The following is a 24759-nucleotide window of genomic DNA, read 5'->3' as shown; positions in this document are numbered from 1 at the left end:
TTTGCACTTGTCCAGGCAAATGGGTGTACACCATCCTGAAGAAGGGCTAATGCCCGAAACGCGATTCTCCTGTTCCCTAGATGCTGCCTGACCTGCTGCGCTTTTCCAGCAACACATTTCCATCTCTGTACACCATCATACACTTTGCTGTGCTTTGTAAATTCTGAACAGGCTTTTGGAAGTCAGGAGATGAATTACTTGCTGCAGTATTCCGAACTTCTGATCTGCTCTTGTGGTCTCTATAATTATATGGTGAGTTCAGTTCAGTTTTCGATCAGTGGTAACCCAGAATATTGATGGATCCATTTACAGTAACAGCATTGCATGTCAAGGGGTGGTGGTTACTTTATCTCTTATTGGGTATCGTCATTGCCTGACATTTGTGTGGTGTGCATGTGTTTTAAAAAATTCTCAAGGTCAGGTTCGTAGGAGAGTAGTCTGACACAGAACAAACGACCAAGAGGCGAGTCTGCTAGAATATGGGCATTTTATTCCCCGCAGCGTCGCCACAACCAACGGGTCTGGCTTATACTCACTCTACATGTTACCGGAACTGGGAGCCGTCAGTTCTCGTAGAGCGGTTGCCAACAACCCACGCTCGGCGGTTAAACGTAACCCCGGAGCAGACTCACCGAACTGGAGACTTTTCCAGCTGATATACTCTTTTCCAGATATAAACATTCATGTGAACAGCAGAGCAAGGCTAAAAAACACATTCCATTCTGGTTACATACAGATAAGAAGATTCACACGGGGAGGTGTGTAATAAGATTCACACGGGACTAAGCAACACCTCCATTCCGGTTAGATTCACACATGTATTGGGACATAATTTTTAACCGTTTCACCACATTCCACTGCTTGGAATTTTACACCACATTCCACTGCTTGGCCCAATACATGTGTTACATTATGCTTAATTCAGTTCAATTCGTTTCAGTTAATTTCAGTTCAGTCAATTCAGTGTAGTTCAATTCAGCTCAGTTCAGGTCTGTTCAGTTCAATTCAATTGTGTTCAATTCAGTTCCGTCCATTTCAATTCAATTTAGCTCAGTTCCATTTTGATTCACTTCAGTTCCACTCAGTTCAGTTCAGTTCAATCCCATTCAATTCTGTTAACTCCGCTTCAGCTTTTTGGACATGCCCACATCCTCCGCTGTACCCCAGGCAAGGGGTTCTTCGGCAGGACTGGGATCCTCTCTCAAACAAACTGCCACGTACATGCCCACATCCATGCCATCCCGGGACGGTCGGGACCTCCACAGTTTGTTCTTCTGGTTTCTTAGTCTTTTTCCAAAACATTGTTCTGTATCAAAATCTCTCCTCAATTGCGATTGACCCTGCTCGACTACGCCAAATGTTTTAAAAAATTCTCAAGGTCAGGTTCGTAGGAGAGTAGTCTGACACAGAACAAACGACCAAGAGGCGAGTCTGCTAGAATATGGGCATTTTATTCCCCGCAGCGTCGCCACAACCAACGGGTCTGGCTTATACTCACTCTACATGTTACCGGAACTGGGAGCCGTCAGTTCTCGTAGAGCGGTTGCCAACAACCCACGCTCGGCGGTTAAACGTAACCCCGGAGCAGACTCACCGAACTGGAGACTTTTCCAGCTGATATACTCTTTTCCAGATATAAACATTCATGTGAACAGCAGAGCAAGGCTAAAAAACACATTCCATTCTGGTTACATACAGATAAGAAGATTCACACGGGGAGGTGTGTAATAAGATTCACACGGGACTAAGCAACACCTCCATTCCGGTTAGATTCACACATGTATTGGGACATAATTTTTAACCGTTTCACCACATTCCACTGCTTGGAATTTTACACCACAGCATGTTACTTGTCATTTATTACTCTAAGCTGAAAATGTGTTGCTGGAAAAGCGCAGCAGGTCAGGCAGCATCCAAGGAACAGGAGAATCTACATTTCAGGCATAAGCCCTTCTTCAGGAATGAGGAAAGTGTGTCCAGCAGGCTAAGATAAAAGGTAGGGAGGAGGGACTTGGGGGAGGGGCTTTGGAAATGCGATAGGTGGAAGGAGGTCAAGGTGATAGGTGATGGTGGGGTGGGGTGGGGGCTTACGCCCAAAACGTCAATTCTCCTGTTCCTTGGATGCTGCCTGACCTGCTGCGCTTTTCCAGCAACACATTTTCAGCTTAGAGTAATAAATGACAAGTAACATGCACACCACACAAATGTCAGGCAATGACGATACCCAATAAGAGATAAAGTAACCACCACCCCTTGATCTCCAGCATCTGCAGTCCTCACTTTCTCCTTGAACATTTATTTCTCTAAGTCTGGATATTGTCAAGGTTTTGTTGTAACCACCTACCCCCACCACCACCTCCGATTTTCGATGACTCCAATTTTGTTCGGGCTACTGGATGACACATGATCAAATGAGCCCTTGATGTTAAGAGTTGTCACTTTGACCTAAGCTCTGGAATTCAGATCTTTTGTCCATGTTTGAATCTAATGATGTCAGTATTAATTACTGTCATGAAATGACAAAGCATAGATCTGGTGTAGGTGCTAAAAGTGAATATATGTCAGTTGTAACTAAAAAAACAAAAATATGGTAGTAAATTCAAAGTTTGTGAGAAGATTTGCAACATGACAAGCACCATGTGTTCGACTGGGACAACACTACTATTATAGGACAAGCCAAACAGAGAACAGCCAGGGAATTCCTAGAGGCATGGCACTCATCCACAGATTCAATCAATAAGCACATCAACCTGGACCCAATATACCGACCACTGCAATGGACAGCTGGAACTGACAACCGGAAGCGGCAGAGACAAACCACTATAAATGCCGGAGGAAACATCACAGAAGCGCTTCACAGGAGGCTCCCAAGCACTGAGGATGTCACCTAGACAGGGGATGAAACGTCTGCAACACAAATTCCCAGCTTGGTGAACAGAACCACAACAATGGTAGTAAATTACAGACTCTGGTTGGGATGTGTGGGAGAGGTTTCATTCCTGTTCCACCTTTGAGATTTTTAATAAATATAAGGCCATAAGACCATAAGACATAGGAGCGGAAGTAAGGCCATTCGGCCTTACTGTCCACTCTACCATTCAATCATGGTTGATGGGAATTTCAACTCCACTTACCCGCATTCTCCCCGTAGGCCTTAATTCCTTGTGACATCAAGAATTTATCAATTTCTGCCTTGAAGACATTTAGCGTCCCAGCCTCCACTGCACTCTGTGGCAATGAATTCCACAGGCCCACCACTCTCTGGCTGAAGAAATGTCTCCGCATTTCTGTTCTGAATTTACCCCCTCTAATTCTAAGGCTGTGTCCACGGGTCCTAGTCTCTTCGCCTAACGGAAACAATTTCCTAGCATCCACCCTTTCCAAGCCATATATTACCTTGTAAGTTTCTATTAGATCTCCCCTTAATCTTCTAAACTCCAATGAATACAATCCCAGGATCCTCAGCCGTTCCTCATATGTTAGACCTACCATTCCAGGGATCATTCGTGTGAATCTCCGCTGGACACGCTCCAGTGCCAGTATGTCCTTCCTGAGGTGTGGGGACCAAAACTGGACACAGTACTCCAAATGGGGCCTAACCAGAGCTTTATAAAGTCTCAGTAGCTCAACAGTGCTTTTATATTCCAACCCCCTTGAGATAATTGACAACATTGCATTCGCTTTCTTAATCATGGACTCAACCTGCATGTTTACCTTTAGAGAATCCTCAACTAGCACTCCCAGATCCCTCTGTACTTTGGTTTTACGAATTTTCTCACCGTTTAGAAAGTAATCCATGCTTCTATTCTTTTTCCCAAAGTGCAAGACCTCGCATATGTCCATTGTTTCGTGATAAATCTGTTTCTCAGTCTTTGAATACACAAAATGATCGGAGATAGTTTTTCACTTAGTTGCACTTAGTTTTCAAACTGGACTTGGTAAATTAAAGGAGATATTTCCTTTCCTGGGAATGTTTATTTATGGATAGATATGATGTGCATCACTTATGTAGTGTTGCAAGAGTGCCATGCAGTGAGCTGTCATTGAAAGTGATGTTTCTTATGTTCAGTCTCAGGAAATCCTTTACATGAGGCAAAAAGAGTCACGTTTATAAGTGTACCCCACCTGCAGGGAGCTTTGCTGACTGGCTTCCATAATGTATGCATGTAAACAAGTGTAGCATGTTTGTATTTTTCCACTGGGCACAGCCACCAGACCAGGCTTCCTGCCAATAGTGGCATTCAGAAAATCAATGTTTGTATAATTGCAGATCTATTCTTTGTTTGTACAGAGATCTATATTTTTTCCATTATCCTGTTCTGAGAGAGTTATTCAAGCGAGAACCTTGTAGGATTCTTTCCTTCGGAAACAACTGCATTTTATTGCATATACCACTGAAAACTACAAGATTTAACAGATACATTTACATGAGAGTTCCTAATTTCTCCTGTAGTGAACGGATCACTTGCCCAATAAAACTTAATTTCAAGAATTTGAACAAACACAGGAGCAAAAAAATGACTAAATAGTACTAAGATGAACAGTATGTGGTAGTGGGTGAAGATGATTAAGGAATGTCCATGCAACGATCTTTCCTATGGCAGATATCAGGAAGAAACAATGACTGCAGATGCTGGGAACCAGATTCTGAATTAGTGGTGCTGGAAAAGCACAGCAGGTTTCCAGCATCTGCAGTCATTGTTTTTACCTCGTTGATTTTAACCCTACTGCGAATCCTCTTGCAAGGATGCCGATTTTACTGCTCCTCAGATTTTGCCTGAACTGCTGTGCTTTTCCAGCACCACAAATCCAGATATCAGGAAGACCCCTGTGTAAGTTACTACAATCGGACTTGTCTCTCTTTTTCAATATAGTCATATTCACTGTGTCTCAGAAATCTCCCAGCATGCAGTCTCACTCCAAGAGAAGGGATGCAATGTTGTTGGGCTGGACTGTTTCGACACAAGACTGAAAGACTCAGTGAAAAAGAACAGATGGTGCATCACTCATTAATTTACTGCATCAGAACATGTGGAATCTGGTTTGCTGAAAATGTCTGCCTAAAAACCATTAGCATATTTGAACAAGATTGACATAGTCGTAATAGATTCTAATCAGGCTGGTTAGCCAAAAACTAAGAGACATGACTTTTCTTTGAGCGGTGGATTTATTGACTATACCAGTCTCCCCCTTTTATATAACCCGGCTCAATTAATCGATTAGAAGTCATCACTTATTTCCCTTCTAATATTAACCACTACCTACATTAATAATTATCTCCCAATCAAGGGAAGGACAGAAATCATACTTTTTTCCGCACACAATGATAAAGAAAATCAGATAAAATCAAAACTCAGCCACTTTTGATTCTTCATATCATATTAAATAGCATTCTGAAAGATTCTCGTTGGAGGATTTATCTGCTCTCTCCATCTAAAAGCCACATCTCTGAAATCTGCCATGCTGAAATAATAGATTAGTATAGGCTCAATTACATCAGTATGGAGCTTTAGCCTCTCATGACAACAAGTCCTGCCTAGAGATGTGCCAATCAATCTGACTGGCCAGCAGTTTCATAGTCTTTCAGCAGTGCTAGCAGTGTAATGGCTCCTGCTAGGAGGAGAGGCAGAAAGGGGAGAGATATCTCTGAATCTTATGGTAAAGTTAGGGATTTAGTGTAGCCAAGGTTGGGAGGCCCCAACAAAGAAATGAGGGAAGATGGATGGGTGTCAAGTTATGGAAGTGGAGGGAAAAAGATGTGATATCAGTTCCCTCCTGTTCACTCGCAGCACATGAATTGAAAGCTATGTGGATGTTAACCAGTCTCTTGCCTTTTCCCCGTAGTCCATAAACTTGTGTAGAGGTGGAATGAAGCCCTTACGTGGCATTTAATTGTCCACTTAAGGGCTTCAACAAACCTTGGGGCTGGCAAGGTGCAAGAATCCTTATCCATCCTGCATGGTAGAGGGACAGCTCAAGGATCGACAGGAAGGCAACAGGATGATAACCTGCTTTATTTTACCTGTTTCCAGCCTTCAAGTTTAACAGTGGAGGATTGTAAAATTCACGGGTTAAAGTCCTGGAAGAACATCATTTCTCAAAGCATCCAAGGAATTACATATGTCAAGTTGGGTAGGCCTATTAGAATGAAAAGGTAGAATTTATAAGTAAGGTTGAATAACCCCTAATACGCTGATGCAAGGAGCACTAAGGGAGCAGTTCTCAAGTACCTGAAAATCTGTCATAACAACTAGAGAAACAAAGTGGCATGTGGTGACTTTTGCTTGTTACAATTAAAAATGCTAGTTTCAAACATTGTTTTGAGAATCAATAAGACATCATTTGAGCACTCCCTCCCTTCTCTCAAAGTAAATTAATAATTTTTCATATTGGAAGTCAGATTATTCAAACCTTAAGAATAATCATTTTGCTCACTGTAATCCAAAACTGAAAGGAGTTAGTTGCATGACAGTTGCAGTTCTCAATCCCTCATGATAAACTTCTTTATATCTATCAAGATTCCTGAAAGTGCACCTTTCTATTCTCATTTCAATAATGAAATAGAGAATATTGCGGGGGAATAAAAATATAGATCAGACTTAATTAAAGTACCTGTGTATATTCCTAGTTTTCACACAAATCTCTCTTCATAGTACAGTCATGCTATTGAGGAACAAGTCTAATGATCCTTTGTTGCATTCATTTTCTGTCAATCATGTCTTTCCTCAGGTATCAGAATCAGAATCCCTTCGGTGTGGAAATAGACCCTTCAGCCTAACAAATTCACACCGACCCTCCGAAGAGTAACCTACTCTGCTCTCCTATTACTCTACACTTCTCCTGACTAATGCACCTAACCTACACATCCCTGAACATTATGGGCAACTTAGCATGGCCAATTCACTAACCTGCACATCTTTGGAGTGTGGGAGGAAACTGGAGAACCCCGAAGAGACCCAAGCAGACACGGGGAGAATGTGCAAACTCCATACAGACAGCTGGAATCGAACCTGGATCCCTGGTGCTGTGAGGCAGCAGTGCTAACCGCTGAGCCACCGTGCCGCCCAAGGGATGGTAAGGGAACCAAAACTATATGCAGTCTACTGAAGGTTCTATGCAATTAAAACAAGAGTTCACTACTCCTATATTCAAATCATTTTGCTATCAATGCTAACGTATCATCAGCCTTCCTAATTGCTTGCTCTACCTGCATGTTAGTCTTCAGTGAGTTGGTGATGAGGATATCCAGATCCCTTTGTACATCTACAATCTTTGATCTTTTACCTTCTAAGAAATACTCTGCACATCTGTTCCTCCAGCCAAAGTGGATAGCCCTCACATTTTTTCACATTATAGTCCATCTTCCATGTACTTACCTCCTTACTAAATCTTTCCAAATTCTCTTGAATCCATTTCGCACCTTCCTCACAGTACACATTCCCAATAACCTTTGGGTCATGTGAACTTAGTAATATTACATTTGGTTCCCAAGTTGTTGTTACCATAAGACCATAAGACATAGGAGTGGAAGTAAGGCCATTCGGCCCATCGAGTCCACTCCGCCATTCAATCATGGCTGATGCGCATTTCTGCTCCACTTACCAGCGTTCTCACCGTAGCCCTTAATTCCTCTAGACAACAAGAATCTATCAATCTCGGCCTTGAAGACATTTAGCGTCCCGGCTTCCACTGCACTCCGTGGCAATGAATTCCACAGGCCCACCACTCTCTGGCTGAAGAAATGTCTCCGCATTTCTGTTCTGAAATGACCCCCTCTAATTCTAAGGCTGTGTCCACGGGTCCTAGTCTCCTCGTCTAACGGAAACAATTTCCTAGCATCCACCTTTTCCAAGCCATGTATTATTTTGTACGTCTCTATTAAGTCTCCCCTTAATCTTCTCAACTCCAACGAATACAATCCCTGTATCCTCAGCCGTTCCTCATATGTTAGACCTGCCATTCCAGGGATCATCCGTGTGAATCTCCGCTGGACACGTTCCAATGCCAGTATGTCCTTCCTGAGGTGTGGGGACCAAAACTGGACACAGTACTCCAAATGGGGCCTAACCAGAGCTTTATAAAGTCTTAGTAGTACATCTCTGCTTTTATATTCCAACCCTCTTGAGATAAGAGACAACATTGCATTCGCTTTCTTAATCACGGACTCAACCTGCATGTTTACCTTTAGAGAATCCTCGACTAGCACTCCCAGATCCCTTTGTGCTTTGGCTTTATTAATTTTCTCACCATTTAGAAAGTAGTCTATGCTTTTATTCTTTTTTCCAAAGTGCAAGACCTCGCACTTGCTCACGTTAAATTCCATCACTGGACCACTCTCCCAACCTGTCTAGATCCTTCTGTAGCCTCCTCACTTCCTCAGTACTACCTGCCTGTCCACCTAACTTCGTATCATCGGCAAATTTCGCTAGAATGCCCCCGGTTCCCTCATCCAAATCATTAATATATAATGCGAACAGCTGTGGCCCCAGCACCGAACCCTGCGGGACACCGCTCGTCACCGGCTGCCATTCTGAAAAATAACCTTTTATCCCAACTCTCTGCCTTCTGTTAGACAGCCAATCCTCAATCCATCCCAGCAGCTCACCTCGAACACCATGGGCCCTCACCTTGCTCAGCAGCCTCCCGTGTGGCACCTTATCAAAGGCCTTTTGAAAGTCTAGATAGACCACATCCACTGGGTTTCCCTGGTCTAACCTACTTGTTACCTCTTCAAAAAATTCTAACAGGTTTGTCAGGCATGACCTCCCTTTACTAAATCCATGTTGACTTGTTCTAATCAGACTCTGCTCTTCCAAGAATTTAGAAACCTCATCCTTAATGATGGATTCTAGAATTTTACCAACAACCGAGGTTAAGCTGATTGGCCTATAATTTTCCATCTTTTGCCTTGATCCTTTCTTGAACAAGGGGGTTACAACAGCCATCTTCCAATCATCCGGGACCTTTCCTGACTCCAGTGACTCTTGAAAGATCTCAACCAATGCCTCTGCTATTTCCTCAGCCACCTCTCTCTGAACTCTAGGGTGTATCCCATCAGGGCCAGGAGATTTATCAATTTTAAGACTTTTTAACTTTTCTAGCACTATCTCTTTCGTAATGGCAACCATACTCAACTCAGCCCCGTGACACCCTTTAATTTTTGGGATATTACTCATGTCTTCCACTGTGAAAACTGACGCAAAGTACTTGTTAAGTTCTCCTGCTATTTCCTTATCTCCCATCACTAGGCTTCCTGCATCAGTTTGAAGTGGCCCAATGTCTACTTTTGCCTGTCGTTTGTTTCTTATGTACTGAAAGAAACTTTTACTCTTACTAGCTAGCCTACCTTCATATTTGATCCTCTCATTTCTTATTACACTCTTTGTTATCCTCTGTTTGCTTTTGTATCCTTCCCAATCTTCTGATTTCCCACTGTTCTTAGCCACTTTATAGGATCTCTCTTTTTCTTTAATACATTTCCTGACTTCCTTTGTCAGCCAAGGTTGTCTAATCCCTCCCCGGTTAATCTTTCTTTTCTTGGGAATGAACCTCTGTACAGTGTCCTCAATTATACCTACAAACTCCTGCCATTTTTGCTCTACTGTCTTCCCGGTTAGCCTCTGCTTCACAGTTACATACTGTGAATAGTTGGGAAGCAAGTAGAAATCCTTGTGGTTTACACAAGTTACACCTTGTCAATACAAGAATGGCTCATTTATTCTTAGTCTCTTTTTAGCGGGTTTTAAGAAGATTTGTAGCTTAGGTTAAAGTTCTGGATGTAGGTATGCTCACAGAGCAGGAAGGTTCATTTTCTGACATTTCGTCACGATACTAGGTAACATCATCAGTGAGCCTCCAGACGAAGCAATGCTCGTCTTCCTGCTTTCTATTGATATGTTTGGGTTTCCTTGAGTCGATGACGTCACTTCCTATGGTGGTGTCATTTCCTATTCTTTTTCTCAGGGTGTGGTAAATGGGATCCAAGTCAAAGTGTTTGTTGATAATGTTCCGATTGGAATGCCATGCTTCAATTTCTCATTATACCTAGTCCCTTGGATCTTTCAGTTTGAGATCTTGTATCATCTTCAGTTTAGGCAGACATAGAGTGAATATTTAGCCTATCTGTCATTTGTTTATTCCCCATCATAAATTCTCCTGACTAGGCCTCCAATGGGCGACATTTGTCTCAGCTAAATGTTTCCTTTTTATATTGTTTTGGAAGTTTTTATAGTTTTTTTTTACATTTTTAACTACATATTTTTATCCTGTTTCTTTTATCAGATGTTTTAGTCGGTCTTCGCTGTATTCTAATACCTTCCTAATCACCAGATTTACACCCATTTCTTGCAATTTTATAAACTTTTTCTTTTAATCCTATACAATCCTTAAACTTCCTTATAATTATTTGCATTGATAATTTTTAGTCATGTGCACCAGTTAATATTGTGAAAGGTGAAATTTCCTGGGAACCACTTTTGCTCCACTGCAGCATCTCCACTGTAAGTGCGTCGGAATCCTGTATTCAGCAAGTATACGATGATGGGATAATAAATGCAGTGAGAAAATGTCAACCCGAGGTCTTTTTCAAACATTGCAGAATTCTTGAAGCCACAGTGTTGCTTTATGAACAAAGTATGTTGCGGTTAAGGAAGATTGACAACTCCACACTGTGCTTGAAATACCATTTCAGTTTGGAACAGGTTTAATCATTTCTCATATTCCACTATTCCCTTCTCACTTCAAATCCTCATTCTCTACCATCTGTCGAATTACCATGGCTTCACTCCTTTCCTTGGAATGTCTTTGCATTAATCAAAAATTGTCATTCTCTATGATGTCATCTCAACTTACTTTCTTCTGAGCTCAATGCCCTCCTGTACTCACTTAATCTCTCCCACCGTTTAAACCTTCCTATTAATATATCTATATATGTTTCCACTCAGTCCTCTAAATGATTAAGTATGCTTCCCAAAACATTGAGAGCTATCAGTTATTTCAAGAACACTTTTTAAGATTACAACTGCTTCTTTCAGAGAAAAGGTTTTACATGATGTAACCAAAACTGTATCTCATCATGATTTCCTGACAACAATTTTAACCCCAGTCATTTTCACAGCCATTGATTTGGCTTTGTCATGTCATATTACCTAACTGATCTCCACATGTCAGTCTGATAAAGTAATCTTTGATCACTTCCTGGTAGTGTTTTCTGATTTCTTTTCTTCCTTACATGTCTGCCTGGGGAAAGAAATTTCCCCCAATTAATTTAGAACTATAATTATTACAGATCATGAACTGTTTTCTTCCAACTGATCTGGATCTTCTCATTAATAGTGCTCTGTTGAGTGACTTTCCTGCTGAGTTATGGGATCTGTTTAATGTTATGACAATGCTGTGCCTTTCAGAGGTGTACTTTGTCTTGGTTTCTTCTAATAGAGAGATTGAATAAGAGCAGTCTGTGGAAATGTAAACAGCTTGTGAGGCATTCGGTTCTTTTTAAGTTGGAACAATAAAAAGCAGCCTGAATGGGTGTGGTCTGCTCTCACAGAGCAGGATTTCTAGTTTTTGTTAGCTTTTTAGGTTGAGATATAGAGTTGCTGTTGGATTCTCAACAGATTGGAAGCTGCAGTATATGTCTCCTGGCTGCTGCTCTGAGTTTTTGTTTGATACTTTTTTCTCTCTCAGCTGCTGGGTTAAATGTGAGACAATCTATTTCCGCCTTTGCCTTTTTTGGCAAGGTGTATGTTTATGGGATGTTACTATATCGAAACAGGTGATTAGTAATGGTTACTGTATCTATTATTCTGTTAAGTGTTCCAATGGAGATAAATTATTCTAAGTTCTTCTTTCTTCTGTTGTATTTTCACTATAGTGTTTGAAGAAATTGTGTTTTGCTTCACATTGAGTAGTGGAGCAGTCTAATTGCATCTGGAACATGGCACTTTGCCTTTAAAATAAGAAAAGGTTAGAGTCGAGGCTACGTTCTTAAAATATTTTGAAGGCGTCTGGTCTGGTCCATAAAAATGTATTCCAGAGACCCTCCTTAATCATATATAGGAGTTAGAATATTAGGCTGACTAACTGATATCTCTTCCAGAGTCAGCACAAACTTGATGGGCTGAATAATCCAACTACGGGTTTATTCTATGAATAGAAAATTAATAAATCCAAAAATGAAACCAATCTCTGATTGAGCATTTGTACTTTACAAACAGCATGATTTGTTTTTAAGTTAATTCAGCATTTTTATACAAGCTCTTTCAAACATTCTTTAGCTTCCTTATTTAGTAAACCTCTGCAAAACCATCTTTTGCTTTAACATTCCAATGAAGAGAGTCCTGCTCCTTTATGCTTGAGAACCAAACTTCAAGAGACTGTACCTGCAATTTACTATTCGGAAGAAAATCTCTGACCAGCAGTATTTAAATTTCACTATTTTAAAAGAGAAAAAGCAATACTTGGATTCAAACAGTATCATTCAGATCTCAAAATACTTTTGATCAATGATGGATTTATTGAAATGTAGCCACTGTTATAATGCAGGAATTATACTTTTTCATTGTAACTGAGTGAAATTCCCAACCTCCACTGTCCAACCTCTACATTCAAACTGTAGAGCCCAACATATTGTGATTGTTGTTTGTGTGAATCTTTGTTTGTAAATTAACTTCAGCATTGCACAGAAGCTTTTGTACAAAAAACTTTTATATAGCCATGTTGTGAGGTATAATTGCAAAAATTAAAATATGACAGAAAATTGAAATCTGTTTTGGATTGGCAATAATATGATTGTTTGAAAATGATGATTTTCAATGAATGTTGATCCAACAATACTTTGTATTAATAACTTTTGAAGAGCAGACTAAATATTAAAGGAACAGAATATCCTCTGCAACTAATTCCATAAAGCATAGAAACCCCATAAAGTCTGGAAGGAAAGAATTTGTACTGGCATTTTTATGATAATTGCTAGTTCAATGATAATACTAACTCACCTCTCATAATTCAGTCAGCTGTTCAATTAGTGAAATGCGTAATTCATAAAACATTTGTTAGAGAGTGAATTAAAAATGCCACTCTTGCATTATTTGTCACTTAACTGAATACAAATCACAATCATTTCTGTTTTGTAGCCATCAGATGGTTCACGTTCTCAAACAAATCAGATGATTTAAAATGTTCTACCTGGAATTTAACTATCCACATGCCACAAAAGGCTTGTAATGAGTATTTATTCAACATGCTTTGTGAAACAGTTAAACTCTTTTGATCTGTATTTAACTCAATAAATAAACTTCTTTTAAGGATATTTGTGAGCTGAAATCCAACAAATATGACAGTATTTAATTTGGTTTTAATATACGCAAAACTTGTGTTAGCCAAGAGATTTGTCACAGTTTCGAGAAATGTAAATATGTGTGAATCATTAGAATACCTTATTTTCATCAGGATGTTTATGCTGCTTATTCATCTATACTTTATGAAAGTGAAATTATTCTACTTATTATGTTGATAATTTGCTTGAAATTTATCATTTGGAACATTCTGTACCTAATACTGTTCATTGAAGTTATTTGAACATTAAATGCTGGTGTAATTGTGTCTCCAAATACTTTAGAAACAAAATTATGTTAGTGTACTAAAACTGTTTATAACTAGACCTTGCATCTAAAACTGAACCAATCATCCATTAGATATTTAAACGTTCACGATCAGAATCTTTTGCCATGCACCATAAGAGAAGTACATAAGAGAATTAACACACATTTTGGTCGAGGTCTTGAGAATTTTAAAATTTCTAGCCAGAATTCAGATTGTGATCTCTATTGAGTCTATGTTATGAACAAAAACAAGTGGAGACCTTGAAATTGTACCAATGATAACATAATAGAATTACTTAACATATTCATTTAAAATTGTTTTGTCCAATTATTTTTTTGAAAGCTGCTTAACAATGATTTCAAATGGATTAATGAGTGTCCTCCAGAACAGTAAAACTGCAAACAAAATTTCAGTCTCAAGTGTTAAAATGAGATGGCATGCTTAAGTTAAATATAAATTGTGTAATCTTGATATCAAAACCTATCATTTGTCATGACGTAAGATATTCCTAGTACTGGAAGAATGTAGTTCTTATGTCATAATCTTTGTGTGAAGCTTTTTTATTTGGCTGTCAGTTGCTTCCTTGTATTTAATGCAAATAGATTGAGACATTCATTTTTAAAAGTATTCATTTTATTGCTGCCAAACGTATTTTTGGTATTAGAAAGTAAAATGATCAGAGACTTCTTAAGACTAAGAACAAAAATTGAAGGACCAGGATTTAATAGCGATGCAGTGGATTCTGATTCTGATTCCAAAAGTTGGAGGCAACCTTGCAACTACTAGCCATTGAAGCCATGACTGAATTTTACATTGATCATGCAATTAATTTGCTGCAGACTGATAATTGAATTTGAAACTAGATAGCAAAGCAAAGAACCAAAAGAAGTTTTACTGAATCTCATATTCATTTACACCGTGCAATATTACATCTGTCTGCCTGTTCCACAATAGCACCCAGTGTCCGAGAAGTCACTCTTTTTAAGTACATTTTAAACCAACCTTTTCAGACCTGTTATGATGTCTCTCAAGTCAGTTGTAACTTCTGGTATCTCTTTCCCAGAGATAGGGACACAGCCACTGTGCCACAATTTACATCCTCTTGAATGAATGTTGACTTAAAAAGGTGGCACTCTGACACAGTCAATCAATGATGGTTGGTCAATGAGTCTTGAGGGTGGTGGGGACTTTCTACAGGGTTGGCTGTCACTGCTGGTTGCGCTTCATGATCCACTTCTTTTCTGTTTGTCCATAAGAGGTTTTTATCTCTATACTTAATTGACATGGATAAGAAGAGCTGCCTTCTTGAAGCAATGCAATTCTTGTGGTAAATGAACAACCATTGTGCAGTTCAGAAAGGAGTTTAACCCAACAACAGCGAAGGAATGGAGATATAGTTCGAGGTCAAGATGATGTGAAGCTTGGAGGGGTACTTGCAACTGGTGGTGTTCCCAAATATTGTTACCCTTGCCTTTCGCTTTGGTAGAGGCTGCAGGTTTGGAAAATGATGTTGAAGGAGGCTTGGTAGACCCTGCTCTTCCTGTGCATCAACAGTCAATTGGGTGAATGTTGAAGGTGGTGGATGGGGTGCCAATCAAAGGGGCTACTTTGTCCTGGATTACATCAGGTTTCTTGAGATTTTTTAGAGCTGCACACATCTGTGTTAGTGGAGAGTATTCCATTACACACCTGTCTTGCGTATTTGGTGATGATAGGTGTTGGGGAGATTGGCACTAACTTGGTCAGAGCAGGCTTCCCAGCCTCTAACATGTTCTTGTAATTACAGTATTTATATGGTCGGTCCATTTCTGGATTTTCAGAAGACTTTGATAAAATCCACCACAGGAGTTTGGTTAGCAAAATAAAGGCACTTCCGTTAAGAATTACTGTACTGGCACAGATTAAGCATTAACAGACCAAAGATGTAGAATGAGAATAAATGGGTCATTCAAGTTGGCAAACTAATTAGTTTGTTATCACAAGAATCAATACTTGGAGACCTCTCCGCCCCCATCCCCTCTCCGGCCTATCACCCTCACCCTCACCTCCTTCCACCTATCGTATTCCCAGTGTCCCTCCCCCAAACTCCCCCCCACTTGGCACACCAGCCTCATTCCTGAAGAAGGGCTTATGCCTGAAACATCGATTCTCCTGCTCCTCGGATACTGCCTGGCCTGCTGCGCTTTTCAAGCACCACACTTTTCAACTCAATACTTGGAGACCCAACTGTTAACAAATGGTGTCAATGATTTGGATGTGGGGACCACATTTGAAGATGTTTCAAAACTAAGCATTATGAAGAAGTCGTAAAGTGGTTTGAGGAAGATTTGAGGCCCTTCAGATAGATTCAAGCATCACAATGTCCACTTCACCAGACTAGGAAATGGTGATGAGGACAATAGACTCTGGGTCTCCTGCATTTCCTCTATGTCCTGAGGGGACCTGTAGTGATGCGTACTTCATGTGGAGGCAGTATGAAAACCACTGCAGGTTACTGCTGGTCTTGGTTTTGGTGGCAATTGTTCCTCCTCAATATTTCTGCACCTCTATAGCATTGCAGCCAAAGCAATGATAATCCCTGCTTTGGCTGTATCCATTGATCACAGTTCTAATGAAACTGTATATGGAATAAAAGAAACCAAATTAATGTGAGCAGTCAGCATTTGTATCACACACAAATGACAGTTTAACATAGTCTTCCATACAGTGGGAGATAGCACATTTAACAAGTAGGGTCGTGGAATGGCTCTACATATCCCTTTGACATAGGATGTATGCAGCACAAGCATCATGCAAGTACATGCAAGTGTGGCAGGATTGCGGAAACCTTTTCCGACCATCCTCACCCAACACATCACCTGAGAAATGTAACATTGCGTATAAGAGCATGTTGTTGAGTACTTACAGTTGAATATGTGGAAGTTCGCTTCTCAAGGAGCCCTAGGTCTTCTCCTAGATTGGTCCCTACCTACTCCTTTGTTTGTCCAACTGTTTTTCTCTCTCTTTGGCTGCTATCTCCACCTATCGTTGACTCTTCCCTCTCCCCACTCTATGTTCTGCATAAAAGCCATCCATTTCCTAGCTACCATCAGTTCTGAAGAAGGGTCCTGGATCCTAAACAGTAACTCTGATGTCTCTCCACCAGTGCTCCCAGGCCTGCTGAGATTTTCCAGCAATCTTTGTTTTTGTTTCAGATTTCCTTCGTTTCTCATTTTTTTGAAGACAGCAGTTTTTTTTTGTCTAGGAGCTCTTAGATTGCGTTTGTGAATTGTGGTCTGCAAGTGATGCTTTTAAGGTCATCTTTGGTTATTTTCACTTTATAGATGAAGAATATGGTCAATCTGTAATAACCAAAGATGTGACATGTGACATGGTTGGATACGGCATGTGTTTCATAGCATGGTACTATGGTTATAAATGTTTTCAACCACTGTTATCTAAATGTGTGATTAATGCAGCCTGGAAGGGCTTTGTGGCCCTCATAAGTTGAGTCCACATGTTCAGACAAAAATAAAACTACTTATCTTGCCTACTCCATGTTTTATCACAGCCATTTCTCATTTCTGTTGTGCATTTGAGATTTAAATGATTATGGAAAGCACAGAAATCATGCTTAGCAGAATGACTGCAGTCTTAGCCAATTAATCAGAGGCACCGACCCCTTGCCCCCAACCTTGTTGTACATTTTCTCAATGCACTCCTGTCAATCCCATCAATATGAGCTTGTACATGTTCTGCTCCCAACTCTTTCATGTGGGCGGCACGGTGGCACAGTGGTTAGCACTGCTGCCTCACAGCGCCAGAGATCCGGGTTCAATTCCCGCCTCCGGCGACTGACTGTGTGGAGTTTGCACGTTCTCCCCGTGTCTGCGTGGGTTTCCTCCGGGTGCTCCGGTTTCCTCCCACAATCCAAAGATGTGCAGGTCAGGTGAATTGGCCATGCTAAATTGCCCGTAGTGTTAGGTAAGGGGTAAATGTAGGGGTATGGGTGGGTTGCGCTTCGGCGGGTCGGTGTGGACTTGTTGGGCCGAAGGGCCTGTTTCCACACTGTAAGTAATCTAATCTAATCTAATTTAAGTCTCCATCTCCCAAAGATTATCCCAGTTCCTGGCCCCACAGTTTGATCCTGACAACCAATGTGCTGTATTTTCTCTTCAAGGTGGTTGTGACCATCAATGACATCTCCACCATGATAACCCATCTCCTCCAATGCTTTAATGTCTTCCACCCATATTTATTGAGTTGTTTCCCTTCACTATTATTGATCCTCTGTATCTGAGCAAGCTTGGACAGACTGCCCAAACAAATGAGTGATCGGATGCCTGACTGTAGATCTGCAACTGACTTGGTGGAAAGCTCTGTACTGATTGCACTGAATCTTCAGGACTGACCTTAGCCCATTCTCTGGCCAGTAAGGATGCAGAAACCTTGACCCTGATCACCCCAAATCAATGACTGACTATGTATAAGCCTCTAGACTGAGATCCAATTCTGACCATATCTGACTTTGGCAGGAACCCCTGATTGATGAGATCTACTTTTACTTGACTGAGGATTACTACCCTTAGAATTTGAAGATGGCCATTTGGCTGAAGCAGAAGACAGTGTGTTTCCTGCATCTGCTGCTGACACCTGTTGCAGTTGTGGCATTAATATAACAATATACCTATCCCCTTGGACTGATCTCTGCTGATGACCAAGTCAAACTGCCTGGCTTTGTATCTGTGCTAAAGGCAAGGCCTCACAAAAATGTTGTGAGCCTCTAAGTTCTGAATAAGGCAACAAAGCTCAAAAGGGCAAGCCAGGGCAGAGATGCTGAGGCACCAAAGTATGTGCAGAGTGAGTGAGCTCTAAGAAAGCAAATGAAAACACTTGGGATGGACCTTGCTCTGATTCATGAGATGGGAGCCTGACCCTGTGTCCAATGTGGCCTGGCAACAGCATTACAGTGCAACGTATAGAAGCATATCAGGCCCTTTGACCCAAGAATTCTGCTTTTAAATGAGCTGTGGTTGTTCTATTAGTCCTTAACTCAGGTTTCCTGCCTCATTTCTATAGCACTTGATTTCCTAAATGATTATAAATCAGTCTATCTCAACCTTGAACATTAACTAGCAACTGGCCTGAACAGCAAAAGAATTCAACAGATCTGCTCCCACCTGAGAGAAGAAATTCTCTGTCTTAAATGGGTGAATTGAAATGGGGAACCATATTCTAAATGAGTTGAAGATGTGCCATAATGATGTGGTAAGGTCTGATGGATGTGTGATGTCAACCTCTGTGGATGGGGACGTGTTGTATAGTTGATTTTTACATAGAACATATACTTTGATGTTGGGGACTGCTGTCCAAGAGGGAGGCATTTTTCTGTTCTTGCCATATTTTCAAAACTGAATCTCCATTGCCCATATCAATCAGAGGCTGGGAAAATTCAATCTTGTGCTGTATCTTTCTGAAGTTGCCAGGTTAGTTTGATAGAGCATTCCTGGCTTATTCAAATCTGTTGCAGTTGCCAAGAAAATATCAAGGTGAAATAAGTATAACACAATAACATTCAAACAAGAATCAAGAATTTCTAAAACCTTTGGCAATTGCATTCCAAACCCAACATCCAAAATAATGCTTCATTTTCCCACCATTAGATCCTAAATCATATCTGCATCCAAATACAATGGCACTGTTGCTTCATAGGGGTTAAGTACATATATCCACAAACAATATGTAATCTGTAAAGCAGCACATACTCTTGTTATTCTATAGTGACCTGAGAAAACAGGTGAATTCTTTGGCAATAGTAATATTGTATGAATGTTGTACAAGATCACCGTATAATTTCTGATCAGCCCGCACCCTTCTGCTACTACTCTCTGACTCCTGTTGCCCAGCTAGTTCTCTATCCATCCAGCTAGTAGACCCTAGCCCCCACGTGATTTCACTTTCTCCATTAGCCTACAATGGGGAATCTTATCAAATGCCTTACTGAAGTCCATGTGTATGACATCTACAGCCTCATCAATCAACTTTATCACTTCCTCAAAGAATTCTATTCAGTTGGTAAGACATGAACTGGGAGAAGTAAAGAAAAGTTGATGTTATTGTGTCAACTATTATCTGTAAGTACTCTTTACATAAAAGGACTGTTTTGCTCTATGTAGAAGTTGAACTTTATATACTACAATATTGATATTAAGTAACATTTCAAACTTTAAATGTTAAAATTTTCAAGATACATACAGTTCTGACTGTTCCCACTTATAGTTGTCACAATATTTTCATAAATGTGATTTCTCTAATTCTGCAAATGCTAATTATTGTTGTTTTATTAAGTTGAGTAAAAATCTTACTGGGGCCAGGTATAATGAATGCCAAGGTTGAGGTCTGGAGTCACAGTGAAGGTTGGTTTGATAATGGGTATGGATATTGGGAGACTGGCTGATTTACAGAAAAATAGAAATTAAAGTTAAAGCTCGGAGTGCAGTACAGTGGGCCTAAGAGATGAGGTGGAGTGGCTGCATGGGTTTGTTCTTGTCAAGGTTTGTAAAACTCAAAGGAACCCACTTATGCATATTGTGAATTCAATAGCACGTGAAGAGATGATGCACAAAGATGAAGTACTGATTTTAAAAAAGAAATTGGATAAATACTTGAAGGGGAAGTAATTACATAACCATGAAGAGAAAGCAAGGAAGAAAGATGAATTGGATAGCGACTTAAAGAAGCTGTCACCGGTCTGGTGAGCCAAATGGCATCCACTGCTTTAAGATTTTTGAAAAGTAAATACAGGCTGTGTCAAACTCGTATTTGAGAATACCTCAAACGACTTTTCAGTCAGTCCTAAGTATACTTGCCTGTTGCAGAGGTAGAATATAGATTTGTATTTAAGTGTAATCTCAGCCTGGGTCAAAACCAAGCACCTCTTCTGTAGGAACATAAAACTGCCAAGCAAACTACTGCTCTTTCACAAATCTGAGAAAAGATACACAATTACAGTGCAAAAGGCTTTGAAACCAATCTTGTCTCTTGCCTATTCGCTGTACCAATATTGTGGCACAGGATGTTTAAAATAGTTGAGAGAAAGAAATAAGAAGGAATTAAATATCTTAACCAGAATAAAATACTGATTTTTTTAACTGTCTTTTCTAAGTAAGCACCATAGGGCATACTTAAACAATATAGTGCAGTTTGAGAAAATACACATTTAAGTAGTAATCAAGCAATATCACTTTATTTTGAATAATTTAATTGCACAGTCATGAGGTAAATGAGAAATATCTGTGAAACTGGTGAATTGATGTTTGAGTTTGTTTTCTGTATGCATTGTAAAGTGCCTTTTAGACAAAAGCTGTGGTTGTATTATTGGATCCTGCAAGTGTTGTGCCCTTTGGAAGCAAGCCACCCGTATTATTGTAAGTAGCTTGCAATGTATTTTTCTTTAATTTCTCAATGATATCTTTCAGTATCCTATGTGTAGTTTCTGGTGACTACTTTACCTTCTTTGGCAAGCTTTTTCTGGATCTCCCACTGCTGATAGAATTGTAGACATGCAACAGGGCATCAAACTTCTACCTGAATGTTGTTGGTGGTTTAAATGATAAATTTTCTCAACTTGCTGGATCTTTTCCTTGAACAATGGAAGGCTTGTGTGCATGCATCTATTTCAAAAACATTTGCTCCCTGCCATTAGTTAATCTCTCGCAGTTTGACCAGCTGCGCTGTGATGTCGCCAACTTGCATAATACAACTTAACTTGGATAGCCAGTCTGAATTTTTGGAAATGGTACTGCTTTAAATGGATTTATTGTCTTTGGCATGAATTTTGTAGTTTGATCTTTAGTATGATTTATCTGAGGTTTAAACAAAATTGCTTGCTGCTATAAATGTATGAAGAAAACATTGGCTAATGTGCTGCAATGTTTTCATGAACCAAGTGCATGTGTAGTAGTAACAGAGACTTGTAAGATTTCATCTCCTGACTTAAAAAAACAATGCTGAAGCTGTGAGCATAATTTGATTTTAAAGTTATTCATAATGTGCATATAAAAAGAAACATTGTATTTGAGAATATTTAAAAGGTTAGAATTTGGTGTGGCATAAGTTGTGATTTAGAGTTTAATTATCAATTCAAAAAGATTGATGCTTTCCTTTGTTTTCATAGAATAAATAGGATTAGTTGAGTTACAAGTCTTCAAAGGGAAACTCAAAACTCAAAATTAGCTACAGAACTTTGTAAATCAAACTACTAACTGAAAATTTCTAAATGTACATGTACTTGATTTTTTTTATTGGTACTTTTATACAAAGAAATTTTAGTTTTGCTTTGATGGAAGAATAACTGTACAGGTGGATAATAAGCCCATTAAACACAATGGGTGGAAATTTCAGACTTTGGTGGGGTATGGTAAGATGAGTGGTAGAACTTGGAAAGATGTTCGGCAATGCTCTTATTGACATTAAGATCAGCTCACCACGTCTTATATACTTTCCCAAATAGTTTGGCAGATTCTTGTTAGTCGACGAAGAGTTCCCAGCTGATGATCATCATTGCTTTTAAACACCTTGTTGACAGTTCAATTTATCATGGGTTGCAAAGTCGTCATTAGGAAAACCTGACATGGAAACCAAAACGGGATCTTGGTGGCTTCAACATGACTGTTGCACCAAAAGATTTCCATGGACATCAGGCACCAATATCTCGCGCATACAGCATAATCACCAGCCACGTGTACCCCACATTCATGAACATTGGCATCTGATGTGCCAGCCTCTATGAAACCTCATGGCACGTCTCTGATCTACCTACAGGTTGCTTCAGTACTTCAGTGCTGCACCAGCAATTATCATTATGTTACTACAGCAAGAACATTTTGCTCTAAGGGACATGCATATATTTCATGAACTGGACCAGGCTGCTTCTGTGGGCTATTTAATAAGTATCATAGCAGTCACTGAGTCTGAGCCTATCTGAATATTTACAGTATCCCTGTTTTGCATTGTCTTCTCATTTTGAGCATTGCCCCCTTAGACATAGATACATAGTTTATAATACTGTTGAACTGCCATCCTGTTTAGACCAGATGCAATGCCAGAAAGTTTGCCACAGTTAATGTTTTGAGTCTTATCCTTCAGAACCGAAGAAGAGTCATACAGGATCAAAACATTAACTTTGTTTCTCTCTCCACAGCTTGTACCAAGCCTGCTCAGTTTCTCCAGCATTTAAAGTTTTATTTTGGATTTCCAACATCTGCAGTTTTTTTCGTTATTTTAGTTTGCCATGATTGCCAGAAGCTTTGTTCCAGTTAGTGGAATATAGGAACAAGAATAGGCTATATAGCCCCTTGGTTTCAGCATTCAACGGGATACCTGCCTTTAGCCCATATCCCTTCATAGCTTAAAATGTATCTTTCTCAGATTTAATATTATCAACTGATCCTGTATCCAGTGCTGTCTGTGGAAGAAAGTTCCAAACATCCACCACCCTTTGTGCCCAGAGGATGTTGTGAAGGATTCAGAAAATATTTACAAGGATGTCACCAGGGTTGGAGGGTTTGAGCTATAGGATGAGGCTGAATAGGCTGTGGCTGTTTTCCTTGGAGGGTCAGAGGCTCAGGGCTGACCTCATAGAGGTTTATAAAATCATGAGAGGCATGGATAGGATAAATAGACAAAGTCTTTTCCCTGTGGTGGGGGAGTCCAGAATTGAAGGGTTTAGGGTGAGACGGGAAAGATATAAAAGGGACCTAAGGGGCAAATCTTTCACTCAGAGTGTAGTATGTGAATGGAAGAAGCTGCCAGAGGAAGTTGTGGAGGCTAGTGCAATTGCAACATTTAAAAGGCATCTGGATGGGTATATGAATAGGAAGGGTTTGGAGGGATATGGACCAGGTGCTGTCAAATAGGACTAGATTGGGTTGGAATAATGAGTCGGCATGGACGAGTTGGACCGAAGGGTCTGCTTCCGTCCTGTACATCTCTATGACTCTAAGTGCTTCCTAACATTCCTTCTGAACGGTCTGGCTTAATTCTCAGACTATGCCCCCTTGTTATAGAACCCCATCCGTTGGAAGTAGTTTATCTTGATCTGCCTTTTTTTGTAAATACCTTGAAGACTTCGACCCCCTTAACTTGATAAATTCTGGAGAAAACAGACCTAATTTGTATAATTGCTCCTCACAACTTCACCCCTGAATTCAAGGTACTATTCTTATAAACCCAAGGTATCGTGCCCAGTCAGTACTCCAAGTGGGATCTAACCAGGGTTTTATGCACTGCAGCATAACTTCTGCATCTTTGTATTCCAGCCCTCTGGGGCAGCATTCCATTTGCTTTCTTGTTTATTTTCTTCATCTGTTCATGACATTTCAAGTCAACAGGGCTTGACTTCACTCAGGGGATCCTGCCACAGTAAGTCAAGGATAGTTTGGTACCAGTGTAGGCCCTGCATGGGGTGATCAGAGTCAGGATTCATTGCTTATTAAGGGTGAGAATTGGATATAGTCGACTTTCAGTGAGCCATAAGCATACCATCCTACAGGTTTGATTTAACAGTAAACCAGAATTTTCTTGCACAAAATAAATGAAGATAAAGTTGAACAAACCATGCTAATACTTATATAAAATACTTACACTAAGATAACCTATTTTCTCACTGCTCTGAACTAACTCCTTTTCCAGGATAAACTGTTCTTATGGTCGACCCTCACCAGCTCTAGTGTTAACCATAAATTTTCAAATCCATTTTCTTCTCAAGCAAAAATAAATTTTTGATTCTTCTAAACTAAATTAGGGCGGCACGGTGGCACAGTGGTTAGCACTGCTGCCTCACAGCGCCAGAGACCCGGGTTCAATTCCCGACTCAGGCGACTGACTGTGTGGAGTTTGCACATTCTCCCCGTGTCTGCGTGGGTTTCCTCCGGGTGCTCCGGTTTCCTCCCACAGTCACAAAGATGTGCGGGTTAGGTGAATTGGCCATGCTAAATTGCCCATAGTGTTAGGTTAAAGGGGGTAAATGTAGGGGTATGGGTGGGTTGCGCTTCGGCGGGTCGGTGTGGACTTGTTGGGCCGAAGGGCCTGTTTCCACACTGTAAGTAATCTAATCTAATCTAATCTAATCTAAACACAAACTAATGCCTTTCATTATTTGCTGTTTCTCATTATAAA

At 40.2% G+C, this 24759-nt stretch overlaps 1 protein-coding gene across 11 annotated transcripts in view; it reads left to right on the top strand.

The window, feature by feature from the left end:
- Positions 1-24759, top strand: part of fhit (fragile histidine triad diadenosine triphosphatase) — a 1333995-nt gene that overhangs the window by 136767 nt on the left and 1172469 nt on the right. For 2 of the 11 annotated variants that reach the window (XM_087994386.1, XM_087994385.1), the window contains exon 2: positions 6730-7074. The exons of the other annotated variants lie outside the window; for them this stretch is intronic. The gene's annotated coding sequence lies outside the window, so the exon portion shown is untranslated. The remainder of the gene's footprint in view (positions 1-6729; positions 7075-24759) is intronic. 11 annotated transcript variants of the gene reach the window in all.

This window comes from Chiloscyllium plagiosum, unplaced genomic scaffold (genome assembly GCF_037043375.1).
Source record: "Chiloscyllium plagiosum isolate Xiang-an unplaced genomic scaffold, Cpla_swu_hap1 HiC_scaffold_14, whole genome shotgun sequence".
NCBI lineage: Eukaryota > Metazoa > Chordata > Chondrichthyes > Orectolobiformes > Hemiscylliidae > Chiloscyllium > Chiloscyllium plagiosum.
Note: the sequence above shows the minus strand (reverse complement) of the source record. Positions and strands in the feature narration are given on the sequence as shown.